The following is a 9730-nucleotide window of genomic DNA, read 5'->3' as shown; positions in this document are numbered from 1 at the left end:
AAAATTGAGCTCATACAAGTAATTTGAAATAAACCACTTTCTGCCACTGCATATTCATTCAAAATAAGTAATTACACTCACTTTTTAAATACATCTATAATTCCCAGTTTTCAGAATTGTGTGCTCTATCACCATACATGGTTTTATAGCCTGCATTCTGCAAAATGTGGCATGAGCTGAAATACAAACATTTCCCATGTTTTTCTTTTTGATTTTCTGTCCATTACTAATATAAATTGCTTCAGAAAGTAGAAATCACTATCAAAGACATGGATAGCTCTTTTTTTCCCCCATCTTGAGTTGAAGTGGGTCTGCTATGGAGAAAGTCTGCTGATGGGAACTTGAAGATAACAGAGAATTCAGGATGGGGAGGAAAAGTTTCTAGTAATACACAGAGAGAATCAGGAAATAAGACTGTCACTGACAATTGGAAGGGACAGTCAAGGTGTCTTGAAATCAGTTTTGGAGTAAGAAATAAAATTATTCTGTAAAAGTTTAATATTGTATAGACTGTATTAATCTTGATTTTTTTCCTTGGCCCCAGAGTTATAACTCAGATATAAACAGGCTCAAAATGCAACTACCCCAATCAAAAAATGAACCTCACCATTTAGTTTTACTTGAAATTATGATCAGTGAATGACTTGGATGACTTGGCTGCAAGTGAGCATTGGGGCAGAGGGTTAATTTATTTGTTTATACAATCTCATGAGTGTTCTATTTTTGAACACATTTTCTTTTAAGCATATATCATAACCTGGATGCATCGTATCTTTTTTTTTTTTTTTAGCAGATTTAATTCATTTTATTTTTCTTGTATAAAAACCTTTATGTGGTGGTCACAGCTGGAGCCTGGGTCCTCTGAACAGAGATTCTGGTGTGGGTTTTAGCAAGATAGTTAGTGAATTCCTGATAAGGAGACTTGGTGAACACTGTCTCTTTCCAGAGGTCTGGGGTCAGGTAGCTGTAGGTCTTAGAGATGGCATCAAAAGTGGCCTCGGCAAAGTTGCCCGGGGTGGCAGTGCAGCCCCTGGCTGATGTGTAGCAGTCATCAATACTGGCCACCATCAGTAGCTTCTTGAGCACAGCATCAGAGAGATGCCAGTGCCTCTGGGGGCAGGGATGAGACGCACCAACACAGAGCCACAGCGGCCTGTCACTTTGCACGGAACAGTGTGGGGCTTGCCAATCTTGTTCCCCCAGTAGACTCTCCGCACAGGGACAATGGACAGCTTGGCCAAGATGATGGCCCCTCGGATGGCAGTGGCTACTTCCTTGGAGCACTTAACACCAAGACCAACATGACCATTGTCGTCCCCAATAGGACAAAAGCCTTGAATCTGGTCCACTGGCCAGCCTGAGTCTGCTTCTGCACTGACATGATCTTGAGAACCTCATCCTTTAGGGATGTGCCCAGGAAAAAGTTAATAATCTCTGATCCCTTAAGGGGAAGGGAGAACAGGTAGATCTCCTCCAGTGACTTGATCTTCATGTCCTTAACCAGGCAGCCCAGGTTGGTGACAGCGATCCACTCGTTGTCTTCAGCTTTACCTCCATGAGCCCTGAGGTCTCGACCACGGCCACGGCCTTGACCACAACCGCGGCCCCTAAGACCACAAGACCGCTGCCGAGTCCTCTGTGGAAGCCGCCGCTGCCTCCTAATCCCGGGCCCCTGGGCCCTCCTGCTGCACTGGCGTCATCTGCCATTTGGTGTTTTCTGGAAGAAGAAGTGCATTGTATCTCTTAGTCAAAAGTGTACCCAGTGTCCTTAATTTGTTTTAAAGTTGAATGAAGGCCCGTGAGATGGCTCAGTGTGTAAAGGCACTTGCCACCAAGCCTGACGACCTGAGTTGATCCCTGGAACCCTCTCTACGGAAGAGAAAAGTGGCTTGAGCAAGTTGTCCTCTAACCTCTACACATGCACCATGGAAAGTGTGTGCATGTGCACACATACACACACACAATGCAAATATATACACTAAATAAATGCAACATAGTTTTTTAAAAGTCAGATGAATACAAGTTTATTTATAGATTTATCCAACATATATCATTGTCTTAAATGTTCCAGAAATATCTCACTATGTAGTACTGCCTGGCCTGGAGCTCACTATGTAGACCAGGGTCTCACAGAGATCTACCTGAATCTGCCTCTTGAGTGCTGGGATTAAAGTTACGTGTCACCATGCCAGGTTACTAGGATAAATTTTAAAAGCACTTGGAAGTCCATCTCTACAAAAGGGCCTTTTCTAGTATAGTAACCAGATGTAACTTGATTTTGTATGACACTATTTCTGGGAGGATGTGAACAAACATCCACTCAACCTACATGGGAATGAACAGCAAATCAAAGCAATGATACCGCTGGAGCCCACCTTGATGAATTGATGGTTTTACTGCAGTTACCTATAAGACTTTGGCTAATTTCAAGTGTATAAGCGACTCAAAGGCAGTTGCATTACCAAAGCCCACCCTGGCGTGGGTGAAGATTCTCAAAATGTGGAAGTGGAGCACTTGTTGCTGGCTTTCAGGCAGTTCCATGAGGGAAGGTTCTTCTCAGAGTTCTGTCTGCTTATATAATCTTGGGGAGAGAAGAGCCTCCTGAATTAGACAGTTTCTGGGACTTCCTGAGACTTGTGAGTTGTCAACTTTCTGAGTCACATTGAGTGTCCCTCTATAATTTTACTGAGTCTTACTGAGCTTCCCTGTAGGATGGGCTATTTTAATGTGTGGAGATTGTTTCTTAGCACCTGACACCACACCATCTTAACTGGCAGAGGTACAATGAGCTTGAACTGTGTCGCTCTTCCATGCAAACTCACTTCTGATTCAAGGGAATGGAAAACCTTGTATCATTACCTTTTAGAGAAGACAACAGCAGCGTCATGAAAACAAAAACACTCAACATCGTTATAAGAGCATGCCCAATACAATGAAAAATTTCACTAACTAGTCCAGAATGTGAACAGCATAGGATGGTGGTATAAATGACTTACTTTATTCTACAGCATAGATATTCAGTGTTTGCTTGCATTGGCAGCTGCACAGTGCATTAGCATGTAGTAGAATGAGGATGCATGCAAAGGACAACACACAGTATTTGTGAATAAAAGTAAAATCTAGTTAGGAGAAAACCAAGCAGATTCAAAGTTACACATCCCAACGACAAGCACACAGTGTATTCTATAACTACCAGGCTGACCTTTCATTTTCATTTTCATTTTTTTAATTAAAGAACTGTAAGTTGCATTGTGATTATGACTTGCATCACCACCCTGGACAGAGCCCACATACTACTGTAGATTTAACTAGTTTGTCAGTTACTTATTCATTCTAGTGCTTTAATAATGCTTCATGTCATTAATATACAGAAATGTGCACAGTGGGAAGCAACAAATGGCCCCCTCCCTTCTGAACAGTCACCACCTGGAGCCACATGCTTCCTTCACTGCAGTCACGTGGAATATGGAGTTACTTAATTACAAATGCTGCACAAACAACTTCTTACAGGAAAGTCACAAATTAAACCAAGGTATTTTACAAATTTACTACAAAAATGCCGTAAAAACCAAAGCCACTCCACTTCTCCAGTATCTCAAGAACCAACAGCGTGTCTTTGGCTGATGAGGCCTTGATTCCATGGCACATAGGTTAGCATCTTCAGACAAACCTGGCTGGTGTCTTTGCTAGGCTCTTGAATCACACCAGTGGCCAGCTCTGGAATCTTTCAGGTTTTTTTTATTTTTATTTTTTTTGAAATTCTGGATGGCTTACCAACCTCTGGAAAGCTTACTACCTTCTAAGAAGCTCCCTGGATTTCTGCTGAGGTAGAAGTTCCTGAATGTGCCAAGGTCCTGGGCTTGTGAGGGTGGTGTTCTTTCAGCCCATGGGTAGAGGGAATGCTTTTCCTAGAAGCTTTGGTGGCCTGCTGTTTGTATCTGGCTTTCCCAATCAGTGGACTTAAGAGCAAGCCATTTGGTTCTGGTTATTCCTTTTATCCAAAGGCCAAGTTCTAAACACTTTCTCTGACTGTCCTGCATTCCCAGTGAGCTGTAGCTGCCAAGCAAGGAAGTCAGGTTTTTTCCAACCAGGGCTTACACTCATATTTTTATTGGTACAAATTTAAGCTGTATTTGGTTAATTTTAAAATTGGTCTGGGGATGGAAAGGTGGCTCCACAGATAAGAGCACCAGCTGCTCTTCTGGGGAACCTGAGTTTGGTTTGGTTCCCAATACCCACATCAGGCAGTTCACAACTGTCTGTAACTCCAGCTCCGGGGGATCCAAGACCTCTGGTTTCTGTGGGCTACTGCACTAACGTACACATGCCCATGTGCAGGTACACACACTTACACATACTTTTTAAAAACTAAAATAAATCTTTAAGAAAAGTCAGCTTCCCATGCCTGCTTTTTAAAAACTTGAAGACAGATTTAATATGTTGTTTGTATTGTTGAAGCTAAGTTGATAAAAGCAATAATGTCTATACTCTCCTGGTTTTTAGTAGTGAATAGACCCAAACTTCACATTCAGATAAGCATACTTAGTATTTTGGGAATTATTTACTTTTTACAAAGAAGATATTCTTCAGATGTGTTAGATAATAATTTTGTGGTTGATTTATTGTTGCAACAACAGAAATGAGCAGATTAATAGATGCCGGCTTCTCTTTCTTCATGCTGTTGCTGCACACATTCATTCAGTTGAAAGACATTGTTTGGTTGAATTTACACAAGTTTAGCAATGTGTGCATTAAAGCTGCATTTCCCCAGAATAAAAGCTGATTTCTCAGACCCTAAAACACACCAGGAGTTAAATACCACTTAGCCAGTCAAATAAGAGGTATTTTTGAAGCATTACAAAAGGAAAGAATAGACAAATATTATGGCCCAATGATTCCAATAAATACAAATGATCCCAAACCCACAAACTAGGAATCAAACATAAGCAAGGCCCAGTTTCTCTCAATGCTCTGGAGAAGACATCATGGGAATAATTATAATGCCGAGAAAAGCTTAGCAAATTAGAGCTTGGTTCCATTCCCTGTACAAGCTTTTGCAATGAAGAAAAAAAAAAAAGGACTTGTGTCTCATACATGGTGTGGGTGACCACCGAACACTCTGGTTGTGCATCTAAAATCACACTCCTTGGCTGCACTCTCACCTCCATGGCTGCCTCTTTTATTTTTATTTTTTTCCTTCATGAACCAGAATGAGGTGATCTGAATCTAGGAGGAGTCTATTTCTTCCCTAGATGCATATGTACAATTCTTATTAATTTTAATGAGAATTATGTTTGCACATTGAGGCAGAATAAATCCCCAAGGGAAGAATCTTGCCCTTGGATGCATACTCGTAATTTCCATTAAAGGGACTGAACCCCGAGGGAACCATACATGGGTGCCTGAGGGCAAAAATCTGACCCTGCATAAAAACAAAGAAAAAAAGAAAAACCTCAAAATGAAATCACTACATAAATTCCCAGGTTATCCTAGACTTGTAGACGACCAAAATATAAATGTAAACATTCAGTTCCATGCTCCTGTAAGGCTGAAACAGTCATCATAACAGAGTCCAGTCTTTCAGTTAGGGTACTGTTGAGAAACAATAGTGTACACAAGGTAGACTGCATCGTATGTTTCTAAAACAGAAACACAACTGCCGAAACAAGAGACACAATTATCGATCATTGTATTAATGAAGGAAGTGTCTGACTTCATGACTGCAGCCTCCACAGGGGACATCAAGGATTATGGACAATTTACGTGGTTTTGCCAGTGAATCCTGCACACAACTTTTAAAGTGGCCCTAATATCTAATGGATACTCTCAGGGCAGGGATCTGCTTGAAGGAGATATGATTGATGGTCTTTCATTCCTAATTCACTGTTTATACTTGTAGCCAGCCTTCTGGGAAAATACCTCATTCATCAGGGTATTAGTGAATTCAACCAACGTATGGCACCTTCATTTTAACAAACTAAAGGAGAAAAGCTAAATGGGGGAAATTGACAACCATCTCTGATTCTATGATAATGCAATTAGGCTGCTCCTCTCCAGAGCTTTGCTAATTCACAGAACAGCTTCAGTCGGCAGGTCATAAATATATGATCATTTTTCACACTTTGAAAAGTAATGATGCCTTGACGTGAATCAATAAATCTTGGTGAAGTCCTTTATACTTTTATGTTTGCCATGCTCTGCAAGTCAGTTTCAAAACTCGTGTGTATTAAATCTGACTTGCTATCCAGCCTGTGTTTACATAATCTAATTTAACAAAGTCTCAAATAAACGTGTAAATGAAGTGTTTATAGTAAGCACAAGGAAAGTTTCCCTTTCATTGAGAAAGTGTGATATGGTGCATCAAACTATTTTAATTTGCACCCTGAAATACTCATATTTGCAAATGTGCCACATACAGAGAGCTGTTGCTCCTAAAATTTGGTAGTTTCTATATTGAGCTTTGCATGTTATGCTCAATAACTGAATTAAAAAAATTCTACTGCATACAACACAGTGTGTAATGCATTATTTATCTGAAATAGATCTGTTGCCACGCATCCAGAAAAACGTTAATATTTATCCCCAAGACCAAAAAAGGGGGAGGGGCTTTGCTCATCTTTCTCAAACAATTGCATAAAAATAAGTGGTACACACACACACACACACACACACACACACACACACACACACACACACACACATTAAGTAGCCAATATACACAGCAGCATAGCACTTTTCTAACAATCATAGTTCCCCAGGCTCTACAGGGAATAAGAAGATGGACAGGCTAATGAATACAGCAGGTAGCAAGTGGTTGAGGTTTGCTTAAGAATGAATTATCAAACAGCTACAAATTGCCAATTTAAAGAGGTTACACCACACAGTACATAGCATTTTATTTTTTTATTCCTGGAACGGCTGACAATTTTCCTGGATGAAAACTGAAATGATACTAAATCATAAATGTACCTGCTGTGCTGTCATTCCCATTAAACGCCTCCTTTGTTTTGTTTATTCACTGTTCATGGTCACAAAAAAATGCAGTGCTTTATGGCAAGGGGGGGCAAGCAGCATTTTTATTAAAGATCTAGATGACAATACGTTTTAAAATTAAAAATAAAACAATTGGTACTTGACTCCCAAGACTTTCACAGTCATTTGGACATGGTAATGAAAACAAATACTGCATAGAAAATAGTTGGAGAAGTGTTTGTGCTTTGTGCTTAATCTCTATTATTCGGTGCTTGCTATGATGAGCAATTGATATGATACACTGCCTGTAAGCAGACTGCATCTTCAAACACACAGGAAGGGTGAGGAGAAAGGTTAATTCCACTGAGTGAAATCCAAATTTTATCTTGAGTTCTGTCAATGTTGCCTCAAGCATTCATGTTCCTTATAAGAGTGATCACATTGAGCAAAAGTCAGCAGTGACCAGCACAGTACAGCTTCACGATGACTTTAATTTTTCAAAAATAGAAGGCAAAATCAGAAACTGTTTCAGAAAAGGGGGTTGGAGAAAACCTTCAAATAGTAGCAAAGGGATACTGATGGTCACCTCCCACCTAATAATTACGTTTGTGTATGTAGATATACGTGTGTGTGTGTGTGTGTGTGTGTGTGTGTGTGTGTGTGTGTGTGAATGTGAATCCACATATATCATGGCACACATGTGGAAGTTAGAGGAGTCCTCAGGTATGGGCCAGAGTCTCCAGAGATTCTGCTATCTCCATCTCCCTGTGGGAGCATCAGAATTACAGATGCTTATGGTACGTGTTTGCTTTTATGTGGGTTATGGAGATTTGCACTTAAGCCCTCATACTTGACAGCAAACATTTTTAACCACCGAGCTGTCTCCCGTCCCCTATAGAGGGATTTTTATTCTTCAGATCTACATACAGCACAATACTTTTGTATTTCTTACAGAGGACCCTAGTTTGATTTCAAGGTAAAATATGCAGTATCCTCCAAATAACCACAATACTTCAAAACAGATTGAGAAAAGTGGTGGGAAACGTCCTCTAAAATTACTGGACCGGATCTCATGTCTTGCCATCTATTTCTGACCACGATTCTGTTGGTGTCCTGGAATCTATTTTATGAAGGTCATTGCAAGGAAAATCTATGGATTAATGATGCAAGGTAGCAACAATTTAGTGACAGTAGGTCTAACCTCAGCTGAGTGACAGCAGAATCGAGAAAGTAAAGCAGTAGGGCAAACAAGACAGTGGCTGTTGGAGTGGCAGCAGGGAGGCCACAGGGGTCACTCTGATGGGCCTTGTCACTTTCCCCATTCATCAAACAAGGGCAGACAGCGCAAATCATTTACCAGATGGGGTAGCTCGTAGGTTTACACACCTGATATGAAGCCATCCGTCATCTGCTAACATGGAGGTTGGGCTGCAGCTGGCTGCATGCTAGCAGCTTGAGTGCACATGTGATGGTCTCGAGCCAGGGAGCAGACTTCATGGGGTTGCAGTCCTCCACTAGACCACAGAACAGGTGGATGCCGAGAGACAGTGAAAAACTCCACCGTGTGGTCCAGAGGTTAGGACTGCACTCGCTGCTGCATTTGAACAGACATCATGGCCAGCTGGTGCTGACCCTGAATTAGGTGAACTTTAGACTGGCAAGAGGACAGACTTAAAAGATACACAGGGAAATGCAGGAAACCTGGCTTCTACTGGAAGAAGAACTTTTGTTATCACACACACACACACACACACACACACACACACACACACACACACACACACACACACTTAAATCAAAGGCTTAGAGAGACAAATTTTCTCTAAAACCCAACTTTGTTTTTTCTCCTTAAAAAATGGTAAACAAAGCATCCTGATAATTTTTAAAGGGGGAGGGGCAGGAGTAACCTCTAGGGAATCATCATGAATCCTGTTATTTTGTGCTCACCATGGAGAAAACTAATGTAACAAAGAGAATCAGACAAAGAGACAAATTATGCACACTTAAACTGAAAGTGTTTATTGCCATGTGAAATATAATTATGATGATTTAAAATGTTCTCTGCTCAGACAGGCTAGAGCGTACTGGAATAAGGGCCAGTCTTTCAAAAGAGAAAGAGCCTTTCCCTCAGTTCCACAGGAGCATGGAAAATGGGGCCAAGCTGAGGGTAGCCTCTTTTTTTCACTCTGGTGGACTGTGTGGGAAAGCAACCTTTTATTTGTCAAAATTAAAGCCATTCAATTGGAGAGTCCATAACGGAGATAACACGTTAACTAGTAAAGACTTAATCCTCTTATGTCCTTAGTGGAATAAAATAAAGAAGTTTATTCTGCTTAGCGTGTGACACCCCTTATTGTCATAATTCCCAGTGAGGTTCTCTTCTGCCGCATACACCACTTGGATCCTCTCATTGCCAAGTTAGATGGGTGACTTGCGGTTTCCCTCTTAAATGCCTTGTGCCTGGAGACAGTTCTCGTGAGTATGATAGGCAGCTGTGTGAGGGTGGAGCTGCTCCTGATGTGGTTTCTGCACCAAGTTCCCATTCTCTCCCCCTTTCACCTTTGCTTCGGGATAAATCTGTGTCCTGGAGACACAGATATTCCTGTCTACTGCTACTAAGGTGGGAACTTTAAATGTTTATTCATACACAAAAGAAAAGACAAATCAAACAGAAAGCATGACCCTCATCTCTGATAGTATTGAACCCTTAGGCTTTTTCTTAAAACAAAACAAAACAAAACAACACCTCTTTGTATTG

At 40.9% G+C, this 9730-nt stretch overlaps 1 pseudogene; it reads right to left on the bottom strand.

Annotated features, from left to right (window-relative positions):
- Positions 1-828: 828 nt before the first annotated feature.
- LOC128097711 (40S ribosomal protein S2-like) lies at positions 829-1937 on the bottom strand (annotated as a pseudogene).
- Between the last annotated feature and the right edge of the window lie 7793 nt (positions 1938-9730).

Source organism: Peromyscus californicus, unplaced genomic scaffold (assembly GCF_007827085.1).
Source record: "Peromyscus californicus insignis strain IS unplaced genomic scaffold, ASM782708v3 Scaffold_5__1_contigs__length_169319896, whole genome shotgun sequence".
In the NCBI taxonomy this organism is placed as follows: Eukaryota; Metazoa; Chordata; class Mammalia; order Rodentia; family Cricetidae; genus Peromyscus; species Peromyscus californicus.
This window is presented reverse-complemented; position numbering and strand designations above follow the sequence as displayed.